The 22,194-nt window shown below is 51.9% G+C and overlaps 1 long non-coding RNA gene across 1 annotated transcript; it reads left to right on the forward strand.

Moving 5' to 3' along the window:
• Positions 1–6,351: 6,351 nt before the first annotated feature.
• Positions 6,352–13,450, forward strand: LOC140691224 (uncharacterized). Its single transcript, XR_012066788.1, has 4 exons — positions 6,352–6,475; positions 12,181–12,223; positions 12,332–12,534; positions 13,201–13,450. It is a non-coding gene; the product is annotated as an uncharacterized lncRNA (long non-coding RNA).
• The last annotated feature ends 8,744 nt before the right edge of the window (positions 13,451–22,194 follow it).

A 22,194-nucleotide genomic window follows, 5' to 3' on the forward strand; every position in this document is an offset into this window, starting at 1 on the left:
CTCAGGCCCGCCCAAGCGCCCCTTCTCCTCAGATGACCCGCACAGACGCGGGCGCCGGCCTGGCCAACTGTTCGAGCCCCGAGCGGCACAAGATTACGTGTGGGATCGCGGGGCCCAGGGCTGCTCTAGGCTCGGAGAGGGAGGTCGGCCAAGCCAGGCGGCCAGCTGGCCCTCTTGGCCGTAAGTCACTGTCAGCCCTGGGTCAGGTGTGGGTCTGGAACACGAAGGGACTTGGAAGGCACATCCACCTTGCGTTTCTCTCTTACATCAGCAACAGACGCAAAGAGGTTGTGTGAAGGAGAGCCGCGAAAAAAGCAGTTTTTTTTTCAGAGCCAACTTCCTCTGTCAACATCTCCCCTTTCTCTGTGCTTCTTGTATGCACATTTAATTTGTTACCTGTCAGTGGATGATTGCAGTTTTAGAAAGGACTGAGGGGACTACAGAGGGGAGAGCAGGAGTCGCTGAGTTTCAGGCACCTGCGCTTCTGTCGGTAAGAGACGCGTTCTCATCACCGAGGCCCTCCCAGCAAGCCTAAAGGCCAACCGCGCAGGCAGCGGGCTTGCCTGGAGCTGTCAAGTGGCACACCTGACGTCTCCAAGGAAGACAAAGCCACGAAACCAGGGTTTGATTACAGGCAGTGCACGGGGAGCTCCTGACTAACCCCCGAGAAGGGAGAAGCAGGCTTGGGGGAACTGCAAAGAGCAGGTCTAAGAACTGATCAGCTCCTAAAGCCCACTGCCCAAGTGCCCGGCGACGCAAACTGCAGACAACTGGCGCAGCACAGAAGCAGTGGCTCAGCTTTCCTGACTTAACCCTTGCCCGCAGACTGTCAATGTTGGACGAGACCTCGGAAGTTACCTCGCCAAATGCCCCGTCAGCACGGGGCCCCCCTTCCCGCAGCCGTGAGACGCGGCCATTCAGCCTCTAGACCACACTCAGAGGCGGGCGCTCACGCCCCGCGACAATCACTCCAGGTGGTTACTAGACGCTGGCTGGGGCCCCCAGCTGTGCCCCTAATTTGGTAACATTTGCTCTTTTGAGACACCCTCCCCTTTCAAGGTCAGCGTGGAAGCCCTGGCAATGACTTTGCTGAAAGACACTACAGGAGATGACTGTCAGAGAGGCTTGAGAGAAGTTTCGGGGAAACAGGACAATTTCCCCAGCATCCTCCCGGAGGCGGATCTGTCGCATGGATCACGTGTCTTCAGTGTCATCCTTTCTCCCACAGTTGCTCAGTTTTTCTCTCACCCTCCCTTCTTCGCAGACTGCGGCTCTCTGTGCCACGACACAGAGGGACTACACACACGGCACTGACATGGGACCGTCCGGCTCTGGCCCAGGTGCAGTCGCACACCCGCCTCGCCGGTGACGCGGCGCCCCTGCACCACAGGCTCCCGCTGGGGCTCCGGTCCTTGCCCGCTGCCGCTCCGTGTGAGCCAAAACTGAGCTGCCGCTTGCTCAGCCGTTTCTGGGATGCAGGGGGGAGAAGAGAAAGCCGGGACAGCAGTTCAGTTCGGGAGGTGAAGCGGATGCTGATTCCACTGTCATCCCACTGGTGAGAACTGGTCCTGCCAGGAAGCTGGGAAGGGTAGGTCCTAGTGGGACCAGACATGTGCCCAGGACAGAAGGAGGGACAAGGACCAGTCTCCCACGTATGCCACACCCTCTGCCCTTCTTTTTCTTCCCTTTTCCTCTTCTTGCTTTATTCTTCCTTACTCCCTTGTCCTTTCTTTTACTCGGAACTGGCCATAAAGTGAAAAGTGTATAATTGCGTGTGTACACACACACACACACACAGGCTGGGCTGAACTGGGTGGGACTTGCCTGAGTCTGCGTAGACCGCATACCACCCACGAAGCCCCACCCTGGGTTCATCATTTTCTGGTTCCCCTCCTGTGGTTTTGTCTTTCAGGCAGGCCCCGCTTCCCCAGAGATCCCAGGTGCAAAGGTGGAGCTTCTGCGGGTTCTCAGCTACACGATCAGCTCAGGAGTGAATGGGCTCAGATTTCACTGCAGAAGAAGGCAGTGAATGATGATCCCCTCCCTGCTACCCACCCCAATGGCCTCCATCCAGTGGGACCTGCCTGTGCCCTTCGGAGACTACTCCCTTTGATCAAATAGGCAGTTCCTACCCCTGAAAGATCAGGAAAGAAATAGATGATGGATTGCCAAGGAGAGGGATGACAGAATCCAACTTGGAGGCTCAGGCAGTAGGAGATAAGTTGGTCACGTCCCAACTATTCTGCACGCAACAAATGTCTGAACTTTTTTTTTTTTGAAATCGTTTTGGAGGATGGTAGGCAATGGAACACAACGAGGACTTCTTTTTAAAATTCTCCAAAATGTTACCTGCATAAAAAATGAACAAAAGTCAGGGATAGGCACATGTTGGACTGAACTTCAAGTGAACTGATGGCAGGCCTCAGCATTCTGAAAATAAAAAAATTGAAATCTGCCAGGGCTCGGAGCAGACCATACATTTGCATCCTATTTAAATAATGTGCGAGAATCTTTGGTTGGATGGGGAGTTTTTAGCCTTGTCAGAGAACTCTGGAAGTCCTTAGAGTGAAGCTGTCAAGGGAAGCCATGGCCCAGGTCACCCGAGAGCTTGGAACTCATCCATATCCCACAGCAAGACGCTCCCACACCCGCCAGGAAGGGGCTTCCGTAGTCCAGCGGCAAAGCAGGTGCGCCTGCCAGGAACTTTCCTGAGGTGCGTCTGGTCTAGAAAGTGGTACTTGCTGGGGCTTGAACTGTGAGACAGAATCTCTTCCCACCTTTGGCAGGGTAGTTTAACTGCCGAGGTCCACCTTTGTACCAGGGAGCTCCTAGACTCTGGAGCCCAAAGGTCTGCACACATGTTCCCTCCCTGCACTGATTTCTAGGCTCACCTACAGTGTGACCCAGGGGCTGAAGCCCTGAGACAGAGCAGAGTAAGCCCATAAAACATCGCAGTCGGTTGTGTAAGGAAAACCACGCAGTGTCAGCATCACACAGTGCGTGTCAGCATCTGTTGATGGAGAGGAAGGGACAGCAGAGAATCCACTCTTTCCATCCACTCGTGGATCAGTGGCCAGGCTGTGTGCAATCCTCCAAAGGCAGATCCTACATCCCAGGTATATGAAGCCAGTGGCATTTATCACTACCGACTTGACAGGAAAAACTGAAATAAGGTGATCTAGATACCCAGACCCGGGAAAAGGACGGGGGGTCACTCGCACTTCTGACGTGATGGGCAGTTCTGTTTTGTTTTGTTTTTATCCTGATCACTTCGCAACACAAACCTTAAGAATGCTTCCTCATGTATTGGCCCCACGGCTGTTCTGAAGCATTGCAGGAAAGAGGCTTCCGTTAGGAGGGTGCCTGGAAAAAGACAAATGCTCCCTTGTCCCTAGAGATAAATTATTTCCACCAATAAATTGGCTCTGGCAGCAGGTTAAAGATGGCTGCACATTGTGTGACTTGCCTCTTCCCGAGTCTGCACAGCCTGAGACCACTCTGACCAGCAGAGGCAGTGGAAGTGAGGCTGCGTGGAGGCTGGGCAGCTGCTGCCTCGGTCTCTGGGACCCAAGCCGCCCTGTGCACAGTCCGACGACACTGATAAAGAGTTCGCGTGGAGATGCTCTGAGATCCGAGGAGAGGGGGAGGAAGCAGGGGACCCTAGCCGCCCCCAACAAGGCACCAGATGTGAGAGTGAAGTCCATAGATGCTCCCAGGCGACCTGCTGAGTGCCACCCAGCCACCCAGTGACCCAGCTGGGGCGGCCCAGGGCAGAACAATTGCCCAGGTAAGTCCCGCCCAAAGTCTTGACCCACCAAAGAGTTAGGAAAACTGTTCATTGTTTTAAATGCATTGTGTTTAGAGGAGCTTTCCCACAGCAGTAGATAGCCCCCAAACATGTACATGATTACAGAATCAAATTAGCAAAAAGTGATAAATTAGGGACCCCTCACAGTCAGAGCCGGGGGTGATCCGGTGAGTCTGAGAGAACCACTGTCCCCACTCTGTCAAGGACACCGAGTCACCAAAGCTTAATACATAGATGCTCAACAAGGAAATACAAACCCCTGCACAGCTCTGGGGCCGCCAGGTGAGCCCCTGTGGCTGGAGGCAGCCTCACCTTCGGCCACACTCACTGGGGCTGCGGTTTCCCCGCCCCGAACTCCGCAGAGCGTCAGGCATCTGCCTTCCTTCTTGAAGGCCGGCCAGCCAGCAGCCCCTCCCGTGCCTCTGGGGGGAGCGGCCCCCGCGGCTGCCCCTGGACGGCCTTCTGAGTGACAAGGCAGCAGCCATGAACCGGGACCGGCTGTGGAAGGCTGCCTGAGCAGAGTGGAATTATAGCAGTTCATTTCCTAAAGTGCCAGGAGACCCGGGGATGAACCCGGGGGCAGAAGTGGAAACCACGGCGGCGGCACCCTCATCGAGAGGCAATTAATTCATCACGAGCATGACAGCTCTGTCAACAAGAGGGGCTCTCCTCCCCCTGCCCACACACAGCCATCTCACTGCCTCTGTCACTGCAGAGGGACCACTGAACTGTCTGCAGGGAGTCCTACTTAATGACCAGCCCTTTCCCAGGGGTCGGAGTGGTGCATGCGTTATGGGGGGAGTGGAGCAGAGGCATGAGGGGGGATGCTGGCGTCTGTGTCCCCCCCCATATTTCCTGCAATGGACAGTGGGGATAGTCCAAAGTGAGCGTAGTTTGGGGGTAGGAGTGAGATCCAGTTTTGCTTCTTCTTATGTTCTATCTGAGGTGCAGCTTAGCAGTGGCCTCAGGAATGAGGGGGATACTGTTGCTTCCCGGCGACCCGAGGCCAGCAGATTGCGGATGGTCTGGGGGCCACACCAGCTCGGCCACCTCCCGCCCTCCCTCCCCTACAGAGCCTACAGAGCCCACAGCGCCCGCAAGGCAGCACCAGCTCAGACCCACCCCTGCTCTCCTTCCTCTCTTACAGCCTCTGCCTAGACCTCTGAGCACACCCTCTCCGCCCCAGATTCTGTCACGCAGCTTACATGGCACGACCTTCGTGCCCCCTGCCCGGCTCCCGGGGCCTAGCCGGGTGCGTGAAGGAACCAGGGCGCCCTGTGGGGACACCGGAGCTGTCCCGCAGATCTGGCTCTGCTTCAGATCCGGTCCGACTCGCCCTCAGTCCAGAAGGGTCCGTGAAAAGAGCGACCCCGAGTTCTTCTGTAGGTTTCCTGCGGAAACACGTGCACACTGGGAGGTTCTGCAGGTTTCAGACAAACGCTCTTCTCCGTCTTCCTGAGATGTCTGAACTCTGTTGTCTTTTGTTCCCACCTCCCCTTCCCGTCCCAGGCCGTAAATCCACCCTTCGAGGCTTGTGATTCCTTGTTCAGAAAGCCTTGGATGGAGCCAGATCCTCTGTCCCCGCGCATCTCACAGTGCATGCCCCTCCCCCCGCAGTCACTCCTCCCCCCATCCCTCCCTCTGCATCCCTTCCACGCGGGGCCCGCGGCGCGGAGGTGGCGCGCCCTCTAGTGGCCAGTGCCTCCAGGCCCGCTCTTGCCTCTCGGGGGTGGGGGTGGGGGGGACACGCTGAGTGATTTGGGGGTTAACTGGGACCCAGAATCTAAAGAAAGAGAAACACCTCCTTTGGGGTCCCCACCCCCCACCCCCAGGTGAAGAGCAGGAATATTCAGTTCTCCTTTGCACAAAGTCCTCTAACAAGCCGGGCACAATTAAAAGCAGCCACGTTCAGTCACTCAGTAGATTCATCAAAAAGCTAATTCACGATGGAAAAAGTCCCAGACCTTGTTGCTGCAAATGGCAAATGGAGATCGTCATTCTAAGTGAAGAAAGCCAGAAAGAGAAAGAAAAATACCATATGATATCGCTCATGTGTGGAATCTATGAAAAAAGAAGACACTAATGAACTTATCTGCAAAACAGAAACAGACTTACAGACACAGTAAACAAACTTACGGCTACCAGAGGGGAGGAGGGGAGGGAGGGGCAAATCAGGAGCTCGAGATTTGCAAATACTAACTACTATCTATAAAATAGATGAGAAGCAAATTTCTTCTGCATAGCATAGTGAACTAGATTCAATATCCTGTAGTAACCTATAATGAAAAAGAATATGAAAAGGAATACATTGTGTGAATGTATGACTGAAACATTGTGCTGGACACCAGAAATGGACACTCTGTAGCTGACTATATTTCAATTAAAAATCAAAACATCCCAAACCTGAGCTGCGGTCTTGACCCTGCTTGAATCCCTCCCACAATAGGGGGAGGACTCTCTGAACAAGGCTCTTGCCATTGATTTATTTACAAATTCCTTTGCAGTTTCCTTACAGCGTTGAGATGCTACCAGGAGAGGTCGGATACTGATGGAAGGAGCGTGATCTCCACCCCTGGACGAAACCTCCTGAGTGCTGCTTGTCGCAGAGCCTGGTAAAGAGGTTCAATCTGCAGCCAAGACGCCCTGTTCTGGCCCACGGAAGAAGAGGTAAAGTATGAAATAAGTGGGCGGGTGGCCTTATCACACATTCTTTCCATAATAACAGAGATTTTGGAGTTGAACACTGGAGACAATGTGGCTTGGTGACAGCATCATAAGTTACTTCGGTGCAACGTAAATGCACGTCCTTTGTTCATCCACATGCGTGCGTGCAGACACAGGGCTGGAAGGAGTCAGAGACCCTGTGGTCCAGATTTGGGGAGTATGTCGTGCTAGGTGGAGCCACGCAAATCTGAGTCAGACCAGATGCCATCCTGAGAGACACCTTGGGAACCGAGGGTGGGGGAGTGGGTTCAGGGATGAGGAGAGCATCCCTCAGAAGCAGCACACAGCTCCAGAGCCTGCTGCTTGGGGTTTGCCCAGCTATGCGCCCGGAGGAAGTCGTGCATTCTTGTGGCGTGTGCTTTCTTGTAGCTTTCCTCACTCAGCAGGCGCTTCTGCCGAGGGGGTGGGGGTGAGACTTCACAGCCGAGACTCCAGCAATTCCAAGGGGTGCAAACAAGCCCTGAGGGACGTCAGCATCCCCCAGCTGGAGGGGGGATTGTTGTCCGACCTTTGTCTTCACTCAGGTAGATATTTGGAGCAGTCATCACAGATGGCAAATATTTACCTAGCCTTTTCCTTCCTGGTATGAGGATGGTCTCCTTTGTCAGTTATTCTGGGATTTTTGCAGAGTTTTTTCCCTGCTGGAGAAAAGTTAATGCCACATATGCAGACGAAAAGCTCTCCCCCCCTCCCCACACACAGGCACTGGGTTCTGGTTCATTTTGGCCAAAAAAAGAAGCTGCAATGTGCCTTCTTCTCTGGACATTCCCAACTGAGTTGGGACGGAGGGGACTGCCTTGTAGGTGATGTTTCATTAGGTTTGATTCAGTCGTTAGTTGCTCTGTGGTTTCTGACTAATTCCTTCCTTCCCTTTGGGGCAGCACATCCTTTCAGGGAGGGGGACGTTGGAGGGTTACTTGGCAGCTTCGCAACTTCCATTTGCTTAAAAATGTGGAGACACCACCTAGATTCAGAAAAAAAGAAAGAAAGAAAGAAAGAAAAAAATAAAAGAGAGTTACAAATTCTGTCGCTCCAGGGAGCCACAGTCATCCAAGCCCACGCGTCCATCCAAGAACGCCCCCGGCGGAGCCAATTCTCCAAGTCAGAGGCAGCAGCAACGCCTCTCGTGTGGGCGCCCAGATGCTTGAGTTAAGGGGCTCACCAGAGAAGCTATCAGAGTGGGAACAAAGGGGGTCTGCGGAAAGCTGCAGGTGAACTTATGGTGACCAAAGGGGAAAGAAGGGAGGAGGGCTCATTTGGGAGTTTGGGATCAGCAGATACAAACCACTCTATATAAAACAGATAAGCATCAAGGTCCTACTGTACAACACAGGGACTTGTATTCAGTATCTTGTAATAGCCTAGAATGGAAAAGAATCTGAAATAAATATAACCGGATCATTTTGTGGTTCACCTGAAACATTGTACTTCAGTTATAAAAGAAAAAAAGAGAGAGACAGAGCTCCAGGACGGCAGTGAGGATGGGAGGGCTTCAGCGGGGGTTTGCCACTCGGTGTGTGCTGTAAAAAATCTCCATAAACTCTGTGACTTAAAACAACAGAACTGCACCCACTCACCAATCTGGAGCCCGGAAGTCCAGAATCTCTCAGGACTGTGTTCCCTCCAGGTGCTCAAGACGAGAAGCCTTCCTGCCTCTTCTGACGATGTTGGTGGCTCCCTGGAACGTCCTGGGTGTGGTAGCATCTCTCCAGTCCCTGCTGCCATCTTCACCTCCCTTTCTCCTTGTGGGTCTGTCTTCTCTGCGTGTCTATCTCTTAACGCACACATGTAATTGTGTTTAGGGTGCACCTGGACGATCTGGTGGAAGCTCCCCTTTTCAAGCTCCTTAAACTCAATCAGATCTGCAAAAGCCCCTTTTTCCAGATAAGGTCGCATTCACAGGGTCTGGAGGTCTTCTGGGAGCCCGCTTCCAGCCCACCCCAGTAGGGGAGAGCACTAAAACCAGTTCTGCATGGCACACAGTTAACTCATTTGAATTCTACAGCAGTCTTGTCGGTTGAGTATTCTTATTCAGGAAAATATGTGACCTCAGGGAAACTTTCCCAAGATCACTGAGCCAAGTAGAGGCCTTGGGCTCTGCCTGCCTCCACATTCACCCTGTGCTCTAGGCGGCGCTGGGTTGAGGGCCGCCCTGCTATCATGAGCTCTGAGCCCGTGAGCAGCCCCCCTCCTGCCGGCCTGCGGGCTCAGCCTGCTCGCGGGATGATGGGATGGCTAACTCAACACCCCTTTCCTTCCTAGGATTCTAGTGCCAAGAGACATCTCAATGCTCAAATGAAATGACAGAATGGCTTAGACAGAGCTATTACTGGACAGAAAAATGGTTCTTGAGCTTGCCGTCGCTGAGGAGTTCTTCCTAGCAGCCCTGGGCTTCCTGAGGGTGGGGGCTGTTTTGTCCAGCCCCCACTTCCTTTCTCCGGCATGCTCTATAGTAAGAGTTCGTCCACTCAGTCCATCAACCTTTCATCACGTATTTACTGAGCCCCTTTGATTTTCCCAGGAACTTTCATAGGCACTAAGAACACAGTGACTTTTTGAAAACCCGAACCCAGTTCTTGATGGAATTTTATTTATTTATTTTTTATTTTTTATAGCAGTTTAGTCAGTTACAATGTGTCGATTTCTGGCGTACAACACAATGTCCCAGTCATGCGTATGCACACATTTATTCCTTTTCATATTCTTTTTCACTGATGGAATTGTAAAGGATCGGATAGAAGAAGTCAGCCCACTTTCTCTGTAGCAGCAAGAATCCTTTACTTCTAGAAGCCTTTAAGAGCAATTGTTCTCAAACTTTAGCCTGCATCAAAATCACCCAGAGGACTCGTCATAGCACAGGGTTTCTTACCCAATAAGTCTAGGCTGGGTCTACATTTTTAACAAGTTCCCCGGTGATCCAGGGACCACACTTTGAGAACCGGCACTCTGCAGCCATGATTCCCCAGCGGGCGCAGGGCCCCAGGCTACCGCGGCGTTTTATGAGCAGTAACTACAGCCTATTGACTGAGTAAATAGAAATGAAACTACCATTATGTGGGCTTGTTTAAACATTTTGATGCCAAAAAGAAATTCTCACTCAAAAAATTTAGTAACCCTTGAACAAAAGCCAGGAAGTCAATCAGGTTTTCTCCCTTTTGCCAGCACGGATCTTTTGGCGGAGGTCTCTCTAGCGCTGTGCCGAGAAGAAATCGAATTCTGCATGTTGGCTCAGTGAGAAGGAAGGCTGTGATTGATTATAAATGTTTGTCTGGATGAGGGAGATGGAATGAAAGACCCTGGACCGTGTGTTTTCCTTTCTCCACTGAAACATTGGAGTTGTTACAAGTGAGACCGGGATCTTCATTTCCCCTAAGTCCACACTCTTGCCCTTGGGCCATGTCCCTCCTCCTCCGGCTTTATAGACCATCTGTGTGCTGGTGCCCCCTTCCCCTGCCCTGCCCGGCTCGCTCCGGTCACTTCCAGAGTTGTATTTCCAGCTGTCTCCTTGATGTGCCCACTTGGCCCTGCACATGAGTCTCACGGTTAATATGTCCAAAAACAAATTCTTTTTCTTCTTAACTGAAGTATAGTCAGTTACAATGTGTCCATATAGGGCACCCAGCATCATGTTTCAGTCATGCATATACATGCATATATTCATTTTCATGTTCCTCTTCACTATAGGTTACTGCAAGATACTGAATTCTTGATTTTCCTCCTCTAATAAATTTTAATAAACCCATCAGTTACCCCATCATCCTGGGAAAGGTCCTTCATTTCTCTCTTGTGCTCATTTGTGATATCTAATCCTCCCCTAGGTTCTGTTGCTCCTACAGCCAGAGCACGACTTAAATCCATTCGCCTTCCCATAGTCAGGCCAATGCACCGTTACCTCTCACCTGTGCTTTGTCGACAACCTCATGACCGGTCCCCCTACTTCCATTTTTTTCTCCCCTTCAATGCAAAGTCAAAAGGATATTCTTCCAAATGCCCAGAGTCCAGGAGTGTTATAGATTGAATGTTTGTCCCAAATGCATGTGTTGAAGTCCTAACTCCCACTACGGCTATATTTGGAAATGGGGCTTCTGAGGAAGTAATTAACATTCAATGAAGTCGTGAGGGTGGGGCCCTAATTGATGGAGTTAGTGTCCTTATGAGCTCTCTCTCCCCCTCCGCATGCACGCACCAAAGGAAGGCCAGGTGCAGCGTAGCGTCTCCAAGCCGGGAAGAGGGCCCTTTACCAGAAACTCAAGCCCCCGGCACCTCGGTCTGGGCCTTCTAGCCTCCAGAACTGGGAGAAGACACTTTTCTGACGTCTACGCCACATGGTCTGGGTTGTTTTGTCGGCAGCCTCAGCAGAGAAGTACAAAGGGCAACAGGTGGTTCTCTCACCTTCATTCCAGCTCTCACGTACCTTGGGTTCGATTCCATTAGCCTGAGTTCAGCAAGTTGATCCACACGGACGTATAACCATGAGCAAATGGCACCCCCTTAGTCTCCCAAGAGACCAGGCAGCGAATGGGACCTTGACACCCATCAGATAATAACCTCATGGCCGCTGGCTCAGCCCTCCCCTCCTTTACCCATTGCCGAGCGTCGGGCTGGCCTGGATTAGCCAGCGAGGAGAAGGAGTGGAAGAGGAGGTGATGGGAGATGCAAAACACTCACTTCTTTATCTGCACACATATTATGACCCTGGTGCTTTGCTAGATATTAGGGAAGCGAAAACGAATAAAACGCTCCTTCCACCCCTCAACGCAATACTCAAAGAAATCAAAATCCAGTAAAAAGTGAAAACACGGGAATTCGTTGTTACACGTCCAGTTTTTCTGGTATCTATGGAACTTGACTTACAGTGAGTCTAGTTTTAGAATTTTCTTTTAAAAAATCTTTATTATGGGTCAATTTTTTAAAAAAATGTTCAAAGGACAAAAGTATTTCTTTAAGAAATACTACCTGGCAAGGAGCCAGAAGTAGCTGATAAGAAGCCTTCAGAATTTTGAATAGAGTAGACGATGTGTTCTTGTGTATATTAGAGAGAGAACACCAGGATACGCGTGTGTGCACCAGGGAAATGAACCCGACTGAAAGGACATCACCCCCGGGTTCGAACCCTGGGAGTCAGTCTGTTGGGTAGATTTCATTATCTTTCCTTCCTCTTCCTTTCTTTCTCTCTTTCTCTCTTTCTCTCTTTCTCTCTTTCTCTCTTTCTTTCTTTCTTTCTTTCTTTCTTTCCTTCCTTCCTTCCTTCCTTCCTTCCTTCCTCTTTCTTTCTTTCCCTCCTCCTCCCCCTTTTTTTTAACACTTAAAATAGGACACCCTAGAATGATTTTCTTCTGTTAACGAGATGATCTCAGTTCTGCAAAGAGGGAAAGGTGCAGGCATTTTAGGCACGCGAAGCAGGCAGCAGAGATACAGCAACGGTGCTAGCTAAGTAACTGGAGTAAAGATGCTTGACACCGAACATTCAGTGGAGAGGGGAGGAGAGGGAAAGGGCCTTACCCTCTAGGAGTACTTTTTGCCCCAAGGCACTGCCCAGGCCTGAGGTGGAGCAGATCCTGCCCCAGACCCCAGGACAGTCAGTTCTTCACTCAGACTCAGTGTTTCACGAATGTGTTTTGTCCCCCTTTGTTTCTGATCCCTGATAGGAAGTCGTGACGCTTAGTCAGAAAGATGCTCAGCTGTCACTAGGTGTGTATACTTTTTTTACATACTATGATTCAGAGAAAGCTGGTGTAAACCTGCTGTACAGTTGCTAACCAGAGATGAATTCCTATTTATATTCTGTGTTAACAACAGGTTGCTGTTTGTTGGGTGGGACCCCAACCGAGAGAAGCTCCTTCACATGGTCTTGGAGGTTGCAGTGCAAGCACCTCTGCCCTGAGTCCCAGAGTTGCTCAGAAACGTCTACGACAGATGCAGAACGGGGATGCTGTTGGTGCCTGTGACAAGCCCCAGTGAAAAAACTACGAGGGTGACCCGAGGGCTTCTGAGCCAAGCAGGTAACGACTAGCTGGACACCGGCCCTTGGAGGGTGGATAGTACCGCTGTGCACACCCAGGAGACTTCAGCACTGAGTGAAGCTCGTGGACTCGGACCTGGGTCCGAGCGAGTACTGGACACACTGGTACCTAACACAAGCAGGTGACTCCCCTCTCTGAGCACTGACTCCTCCCTCGCTCCACCCTTCCCTCAATCCTTGGACTCTGTGGGAGATTCTCTGTGATCACTGAGCCTAAGATGCAAAAAGAAACGGAGCCTGTTTGGGATACGGCTCTGCAGAATGTGCTGATTGAAGCCAGAGCAGGCAGCCTGAGCGTTATGACTCTAACCAGGGATGGTTCAGTTTGGTGGAAAAGAAAAATTCCCCCAGGCAGGAAACTGTCAAATTTCACTCCTTTAAAGTAGGAAAGACAAAGAGGGAAATCCCTGGGGCCTGGTGCAGGAGCCGCTCGGGCCTCAGAAGTGGCCCATGGAGGTCCTTAGCGCCCCCCGCCCAAGCTCTGCCGTGGCTTTAACAGCCCCATTCCGGTTACCCTGACCCCCCTCAGCAGTGCCCCTGTGATCTGGCAACACCCATCGTGAGACAAGGGCACAAGGTACCCCCAAGCCAGACGAAGGCAAACCTTTTCCTTCTCTTTCTCTCTGTCCAACCCCCATGTTTGCAGCGAAGCCTCGAGGTCCTGAGAGAAAGCAGAGCAGAGGCAGGGCTACTGCCTGTTTCACCTGCCCAGACCCCATCACTGCATCTCTACGCGCCTGGACCGTGACTCCTACGTGGCCAAACTAGACTCCACAGCGTCCTGTCATGCGAGTGGATGACCCCCAAGGCCCTTGGAGGATTAGAAAATGCTCTAGGAGCGCGCAGTAGCCATCGCTAATATTCTCCACGTGGACTGCCTTGTTCGCACAGTAAAGGTAACGGTCCATGCAGCCACCGTCTGGGCCCAGGCATAGCTCCGAAATAAAAGGCGACTGAAGGGGACATCCAGTGTTCAAGGAAAACTTCCTTTACATTAAAATGCGGGGCCTGGCCGGGCCCCTGGGGGACCGCAGAGGCTCACACGTGGCTTCCTCCCTCACAGCTGTAAAACTCCAGCCAGGCAGTCCCGCTCCCAATAAATCAGGGAGACCTCGGGTCAAACAAATGGCTACAGTTGACAAAAGAGGTGTAAACATGACCCTAATTAGTGAATCTATAGTCTCTCTTCCAACTTTCTGGCCGTCAGCCATGCTTCTAATTAAACCGAGTGCGGGCACTGCGTTCCGTCACCGTGATGGCGGGGGCGGGAGCGCCTCAGCACGCCGCCGCCCTCACAGCGCGACCACCCCAGGTGTCACGCTTCAGCCGCTCTGTCTTTATCTGTTGAAACTCAAATAAGGTTCCATCAGTGAGTGAGCCTCTTCCAAACAGCCTTGATCTTTTGGTGAAGCGTCATTCTGCAGGAATGCCGAGAAGCTGGGACAGACAGCCAAAGACGAGCACTGTCAGGGGTTCACCAGACGGCCCTGCCGGGAGCCACACAGACCGAACTATGGAGGGGACCCATCTTAAGGAGCTAACAAATGAATGTTCCTAAAAATGAAAATAAAGCAATCGCAGCGTGCTCATCTACCCTAGGCTCTGAAGAGATGGATGTGAAAGGCTTCTGGAGGTTAAGAAGTGCGTCCCCTGTGTCAGAGCACAGTTCTCTACAAAAAGGATGTGTCCTGAGGTCCACCATGACATGAGTCCATCTCTGGGCTATCAACCTGTATTCTGTGTGCCTTCAGGCTCCGTGAACCCTGTGTGATCGAAACACTCCGAGGAACTGGTGGAGTTCTCACATACACTCCACGACAGCTGTTCTGTAGCCTGCCAGCTGCATTTGCAGCTCAGGGAGGAAGGGAGAGCTGTCTTCCAGACAGAACCCTCTGCCACACATCCATCACGTGGTGTTGACAGTCCTTCATGCAGTGTGGTACGGGGCAATGATGTCTCAGGGAAAATTCTCGCTAGGATCCAGTGATTTATTTAGCTAACAGCTTAGTTAATTATGTCAGCTTGACAATTTCAGGAGGGAAAGGAAAACACACACGGTCTGGAAGGGGAGAGCGCCTTGGTACTATTTCACACCAAGGTATGGTTAGGAGACCCAGTGGCTTCTTGGTAAAATCTTCATGCGATCAAGCATTCCCCCGTAATCAAGACCACCACCAGCTTTTGAAAGAAACATACTTTCTGTGCCCACTTGAACAAGGCAACATGAGGCCAAATAGCAAGCAAACAAAAGACATTTAGTTTTCAAATGATGGCGTGTTTCCTCTGGAAGGAAAAGGGACCTTTCACTAAAAATCTGGTGGCCTGCATTCCAGTCTCTGCTTCTGGGGGACTCTCTCAACCTCAGCTTTCGTGCCTTACAAGCCAAGGGTAGGTCAGGTTGGAGGGCAACAGCCCCTGCAGCTCGTGCTCGCGGGAATCTGCAAGACCACGGACGTTCAGCTTGCAGGACGGCCCTGGGACAGAGCGGGAAGTGGAGCTGACTTTGGGATTAGCAGGCGTCACAGGTCGTCTGCCTGGGAGCCAGCGTCCTATGCCTGCCTGCCGGTGGGGGGGGCCTTCATTGTCTTCTGTAGCATTAGTGTCAAGACTTCTCCCTCATTCAAAGGCTCAATGGCTGCATGTTCTTTACACAAAATTCTTCCTGATTGCTTTCTCCCAGAGGCCTTGAGGCTAGCTGATATATTCATCCTTTCCATGCATAGTTTTTGGGTGCCTGCTGTAAGCAAGAGACTGTTCCCAGTATGAGGGATCCAGGAATGAGAAAACAATCTGTTGTCATGGAGATACGTGCTCAAGCTTCCATACCTTCCTGCAGGAGAGATGGGCCAGGTGTCACTGGCACATGAGGGCGGGAGGAGGAGGGACCACAGGCAAGCCATTCCAGCACTCCGGAGGTGGAAGGCAGAAATGAAGTCTGCAGGCAGCCGGTGATGAAGTAATCCATGAGCTCACGGCGAGGCCCTCTTCTCCCCCACAGGGAGCAACAGTGACTGTCATGTCAGTCTCTAATGTTTATATTGCGCTCTGTAGTTGAGTAATCCCTTTTATAAATATTCTTGCATAAAAACACTTCAAGGCATCTGTTTTGCCTTTTAATGGATGAATTTGATAAATGCACAGAGAGTTTTAAACGACCAGCCTAAGACAGCCAGTGAACAGCAGAGTGGGGCTGACTCTGGTTTTCACTGGAGATCTCATGCTCTGTTAGGATAAAACTGCTCTGAACATTTCTTATTCCATTTTCATTTTTAAAAGGCTGTGTTACTGGACTGAGGCCAAAGCCTCGTTCTAACGACAAATCGTGACACCTCCCCCATGAACTTACCAACTGCCCCCAGAGAGACTTCTTAAGTCTTGTTTTAGCCACTAAATTTCGGTCTGAGAAGCGAAGCAGTCTTTTTAGCTATCCGAGAAGAACTAAAACCAGGATGAAAATGACTAATCCCCGAAAACATCCTGCATGTCAGCTGAGACAAAGCACCCCAGGCCTGCACGTGGACGTCTGTCAGTGGTTCCAGGGAGGAGGGATCTGGGGGCACTGTCCTCAGGTCCATAAGAGACGTCTCATTTCACTTCCATGGAGAACGGAGGCAGCTGGGCTTGTAGCACGAAGAATTTAAGTTAAATACCCAACAGAACTTCAAGCAAGCGAGAGCCATGAGTCATTGGAGTGGATGGGTGCCATGGGAACATGCGAAGTTTGCTTTCTTTGATATGTGGTTCCACTAGGAGGCTTGAATGGTGGACAGGAAATGGAGGGCGATGACTAAAATGATTTCATGAAGTTCTAGCCAGTCTAGGTCAAGGTCAAGGTCATCGCCTAGGTCGAGGCAGAACATTACAGTAGGAAGAGTAACAGACAAGGATTCAGGTGGTCTGGGCTCCCCAGGGCTCTGCCACCATCTAGCTGTGCACCCCCAGGTAGGGTGTTTAACTTCTCTGAGCCTTGGTTTCTTTAACTTAACCATAAACGAGACTAATGGCTCTTGGTCTAACCTCCCTGACAGATCATCACGAGAAGCCTTTGAGATAACCTCCCCTCTGTGTAAGTTCATGCAGGTAAATTTCTTTTGTTTTTACTACTACTGTATCCCAAGTGTGTGCGCTGGGATGCATTCTAGACCTGATACACACACAACAGGCTTTCAACAAATGTTTGGTGAATAGATGCATAAAGAGCACATGTAAAAAGACTTTGAAATGTAAGGAAACAACAGAAATGGAAAGCATCACAGGGACGTCAGCTCTCTGGGAAGACTGTCCCAGCGTATGTGCCGCTGCCCGGCCCACCTCCACACTAGCCCACGCCCTCCCTATCAGTCAGCATGAGTTCGCAAGGACACACCGACAACACTGATCTCTGCAAAATGAAATCAGGCTGGTGGCTGCAGTAAGCACCGCACGATACACGGCAAACATTGATGTGAGGGATGCTGTGACTGGCTCCTCCCCTGGACCACCCCTTTCCCACTTCCCATAACTCTGTGAAGGAACCTACCTTTCCATTTTGATCAGAGCTCAGTAGGGACATGGGCATGGGAGGCAAGGGGAAAACCCTCCAAGTCTCTCCTCTTTGAAGAAAGCCTTCTGACGGGCCATCCTCTCGTTCCTAGAGAGGCAATTAGCTTCTGTCCCACCTGACCGCAGCCAGTTACAATCAGACAATCGAACAGGTACACATCCTCGGTAATCAAAAGAAACCGGTGCCCATCTCTCATCTGGATATTAATTCAACATTTTTTCCACACAACCTCTCTGCCTTATCACAGAGTTGCTTCTCAAATATAAACGCCAAGCAAGGCAGCAGAAATTAATGTCATATGCTTTATGGGCACTGGGTAATACCCCGAAGGCTAACGCTGGCAGAACGGAGCTATAAAAGAACTGAGAACGAGTGCGTGTTAGAGGCCCTGGCGTGTTGCCACGGGCAGCAGAGTAAGTGGGAGAAGGAAACACTTGTGACTGGGGTCAGTGGTCAGCTTTCTTTCCAGCACGGGCGGTTTCTAGAACCACCAGAATTTTTCGTTTCAAAGGCAGCACCCGAGCTTTCTGTTCTGCCGACTCCCTCCAAGACCGGATGCTCAGGCATTCTGGTGCGCGGGTACCAGGCGGCTGCAGGTGGCAATAAATCTGGTCCCAGCAGTTGGGGAATTCTTTGTGTGAGGAATTAGACAGGAGCACCTAATTGGTATTCGGTCCACATTGAAACATTTTAGCACCTGGCTAAGTGGCTGGCTCTGAAATTAGATCACCTGGATTTAATTCCATGCCTGCCATTTATTGACTGTGCAGCGTTAAGCAGCTTCCTTAAACTCCCTGTGCCATAGTTTTCACAACTATAAACTAGGAGAAATCCTGGCACCTCTTTCCTAGCGCAGTTGAAGGGATTAACTCAGCTGAGTGTGTAGCATGGCGCCCGGTGTGTAAGCACTCAGCCAACGTTGGTGATGACCATTATGCTAGCCATAAGTACCAATAGGTAAGTGATTTGAACTTCACAATTTTAGATGAGGAATAGCTATGTTTACCAACTTTCTCCTTTCTCCGTCGGTGTCCAGAGATCACAATGCTTCTGTGATTCTCCGATCCCCTCCCTACTCTGGGTCTCAGTCTTCATCAGTAGGAAGTAGAGATGAAGGAACCCTTCTGGGCGTCCCAGTCCTGCGTGTGACAGCCACTTCAGCTACTAACTAGCTCGGTAACTCTAGGGTAAAGTCACTTTCCCTCTTGGAGTCTCAACTTCCTAATGTTTAAAATCAGGCATTTGGGCCAGATGATGTCCAGAAATGCTTCCAGTCCCCAAAAGCAAGCTATCTGCTGCCGCTGTGGATGCTCAGAGACCCTCATACCTAAACCCTTAGGTGACTCAGCGTGGCTTCTATTCCGTGCTGAATGCCAGGAACACGCCAGTAATTCTCCTTCCCTTAGTTACATTCTCACCCCGTTTTCTGCCTCACTCTCCTCCCACTTCTTGCCTTCACCTGGCAACCTGAGGTCCCTGGATAAGAAAGTGGGAGGAACTGGAATTTCCAGAATCCAACTAATCTGAAAACTTCTCTCTCCTCGTCCTCACTTTTCTTGCAGTTTCTTGAAGTTTCTCAGGAGACTTGATCTCTTTACCTCTAGAGCATCCTCTTAACTAAGGACCTTCTGTGAGAGGAGAGGAAACATCTGAATGTGTCCTTTGTTGTGCAGTCACGGAGCCGCCATCCTTCCGTTCCCTTCACTTCTCCTTAAGTCAGCAGGAAGGTGAGGTGTCCACACCATCGTGTGGCCAGCATGAGCTGAACCCCTCCCCTATACATGGTCTTGCAAATCAAGAGAGATATGAAATTAAATATGGCATCATTCGTACCTAAAGTAAGGACCCCGATGTAGAGAAATGACATGACCCTAAAATGGCCCAGCAGCACACCAGCACTCCTCTGTGAGCATCCGTGTGTCCATCTGAGGTCTTTGGGGTCATGGAACTGTCCTGTCCTGCATTCTGAGGATAGCGGTGGGTGCATGATTCTCGCTACATGTTACAGCTCATAGAGCTCTGTATCCCTGCAAAAGTTAATTTTGCTGTAGTTTAATTTTAAAACAATGAACCCAGACCTACTTCAAGGGAAATGAAGATGCAAAAGGGCAGCCCAAGAGGGTCCAATGGAGGAGAAAGAGGCAGAGGCAGGACTTGTCGTGGCTCTTGATTTACGGACTGTCCTGAATGTGGATCTTGGGTCTTGCTCAGCACCAGGCTGCAGAAGCCACGCCCCTTGCATCTGTCCGGTTGCCCCTTTGGGTCCATGTGTCTCTCTGTACTGCTGGAGCTGGCACGCCGTCGTGGGCTGGGGTGCCACTGCCAGGTGTAAGCATGGGGCTTTCCAAATGACTGGGCTCTCAAGAAGTGTCACCTCGCCACGGACCAGCACCTGCCACATCCCTGGTGCCCAAGCCCCTCCCTCTCCTGCACTCTGGATGCCCTGTAAGTGGCACCAGCCCAAACCAGGGACAGTCACTTGTCCACTCACTTCCCAAATATTTACAGAGTCCTTACTGGGTGTCAGGACAGCCAGGGCCCCTGCTGCCAGGCTGATGTCCAGAGCATGTTCTGGACGGCACGGCTGTCCGAGCAGCTGTCCTCACAAGGGCCGGCAGTGGGCTGTCCTGTCCAGGAGGCCCTCGGCTGTTAGCTCATTTCCCGTCTTTGCCAATTTTAAATGCCTTCCAACACTTCAGCCCTTTCTCGGATGAAGAGGTAAACACGGACCGATGTGCATCCAACGTGGCAGTGCTCCTCGGCCGCCCCGCTGCCCGCCGTGGGCGCGCGCTTCCTTAACTCTCTGGTCCTGCTCAGTCTGTACTCGGGATGACTTTTCTCAGCCGACTGGCAGAAAACATTCATTTTCTCTTTCCAGAGATAAAATACGAAACTGGTGCAATTAGCTGTCAAAAAAGACCCCCCAAACCCAGCAGCGACTTGTACGAGGTGGCCCAGCAGCTTAGCAGTGGGGCTGGGACCTGCGCCTGCAGATGAGAGCTCCTCCCGCAGCCACGCGGCCGGGGGGTTGAGGATCGGACAGACGGAGGCATCGCTAAAATCCCTCTCCAAAAACCGAGCAGACATGGAAGAAGCTCCCTCCCAAATATCTGCCCGAGCAACGTAGGACAGAAATGCTTTCAAAACACAGCCGTGTCCCGGGGGCAGGAGCTGTTTTTGATCTAAGTTGTGATGACAGCAGTTCGCAACAGAGCCGCGTTCAGGGACCTGTTCCAGCGTGCCTCACACACACGCCAGCTAAGCAAAAGCAGTGTTAAGGGGCTGACAAACCACAAAGACCAGGAAATGCGGACGAACTTGATCGGAAGAGCGGGGGAAGGCACGGCGCGCGTGCGCGCGCAGCAGGACGCAGTCCGGGAGGGAGCGCAGGTGAGCCTCTGATGCTTGGAAGTGACTGCGCCGCTTTCCCAGCGCACACGGAGGGTGTCGAGGACGGGAGGGAAGGGGGCACGTCGCCGTCCGCCTGCCGGGCACACGCGTGCCGTGAGGCTGTTGCACAGTGCGCCTGGCCTAGTGCCAAGCCGCGGTCAGGGCTTCACCAAGAGAGAATGTCGCACCCAACACCGAATGCAAGGCTTCCTGAAATCAGTTCCCGCCACCCTGGGAGCAAGAGCAGGGTTAGGGAACCAGGGTCGGTTTGGGGGGGTGTCACTGAGTGGGGTCATTCAGTCACACGGGACAATGCCACCCACCCACCCACCCCGCACCGTCACCCGTCTGATGTCTCTCCCTCCACCAACTTCGGATTCTCTGGGTAAGCACAGCAGGGCCCAAACTTGGAAGGCCCTTATATCCGCCTGCTCTTTGGTTTCCAGTAAACATGCCACCTGCAGACGATGACATTCAGAAAAGTTTAAAAAAAAAATGTAGTTGAGGAAGAGGGTGCCAGTGACCCCAGCTTGCCTGCTGTCCTCTCTGCTCCCTGACACATCCACCACCTGACCCAGGGTGTCAGACAACTGTCCCCAAGCATCGATTTCCACAACCGGGAGGCCTCCCCCATCTGCCCTCCTGGTTGTTTAACTGAGACATGAAGACAAGTCAATGGCCCGAGGCCCCGCAAGCTTTCTGATTGGCAAGAATCAGCAGCTCTCGTGGGACTGGGTGTTGGTGACAATGAAGTTCTGACACTTCCTTTGACCTTGGCTGTCCTGAGTGGTGGGGGAGCAATGGTGGGATGCTAGTAGACCCCGCCCAGTGCTCGTCCTAGCTCTGACTCGCTGAGCGACTGAGTCACTGCCCTCTGAGGGTCTGCCTCCAGAGCACCAGACAGCTGCGGACGGGCAGGGCGGAGCGTTCCGCCCACACTGCCCTTTCTGCCCCACCCTGTAATGTCCTGGCACCTCTCAGCCTTCAGGGCACAAAAGCTCTCAGATGTTCCCAAAGACCGAGGACCGCGCTCTCCGATGTCTTCTGATGAGATGTGTCCTCGGGCCACTGCGGGCAAGTGACATTCTAAAACTCTCGTTCTCCTGTGAGCGCACACACACACCTTCTCCCATCCCTGTCCCCACTGTCTCTGTGAATCCGAAGGAGGGACCAGAGACATTTCTCCACCACCACTGAACCTACTATTCCAGGGCTGTGCCACCTGACGAGAGAACCCCAGGGACATGCTGCCCTCTTCTGGGAAACACACAAAGACAGACCCCAAAGCACAAGGACTTCGTTGCTGTCAGTAATTCTCGCAGGAGCAAACACACTGCTCCGTGCTCCAGGCATAGCCCAGAAAGGACGTCCTGTTTGGAATCACACGGAAGCAGAGAACCACAGATTTCATAATGCAGCCGTCAGTGAGACCTTCCCTGAAAGACGGGCAGAAGTCCCGAGGGAGCAGGGCAGGATTTCAGGTTACTGCGGCCACCCCCTGCCTCTGAGCAAGACCTCCAGCGGGGCGTCGTCTGCCCGTGTCTGACAAGCCCCTTTTCTGCTCCAGCTCAGGTTCACACGTCCTTGGAGTCAGCGATTAAGTGAGTGAACGGATCAAACTGGAGCACCTGCTATGCGCTTAGCTCACCGGTTAAGTCCAGCCTTGCCTTTGGCGGGCCCACAGCACAGCCAGAGAGGCAGGAAAAC

The sequence above is a fragment of the Vicugna pacos genome, chromosome 34, assembly GCF_048564905.1.
Source record: "Vicugna pacos chromosome 34, VicPac4, whole genome shotgun sequence".
In the NCBI taxonomy this organism is placed as follows: Eukaryota; Metazoa; Chordata; class Mammalia; order Artiodactyla; family Camelidae; genus Vicugna; species Vicugna pacos.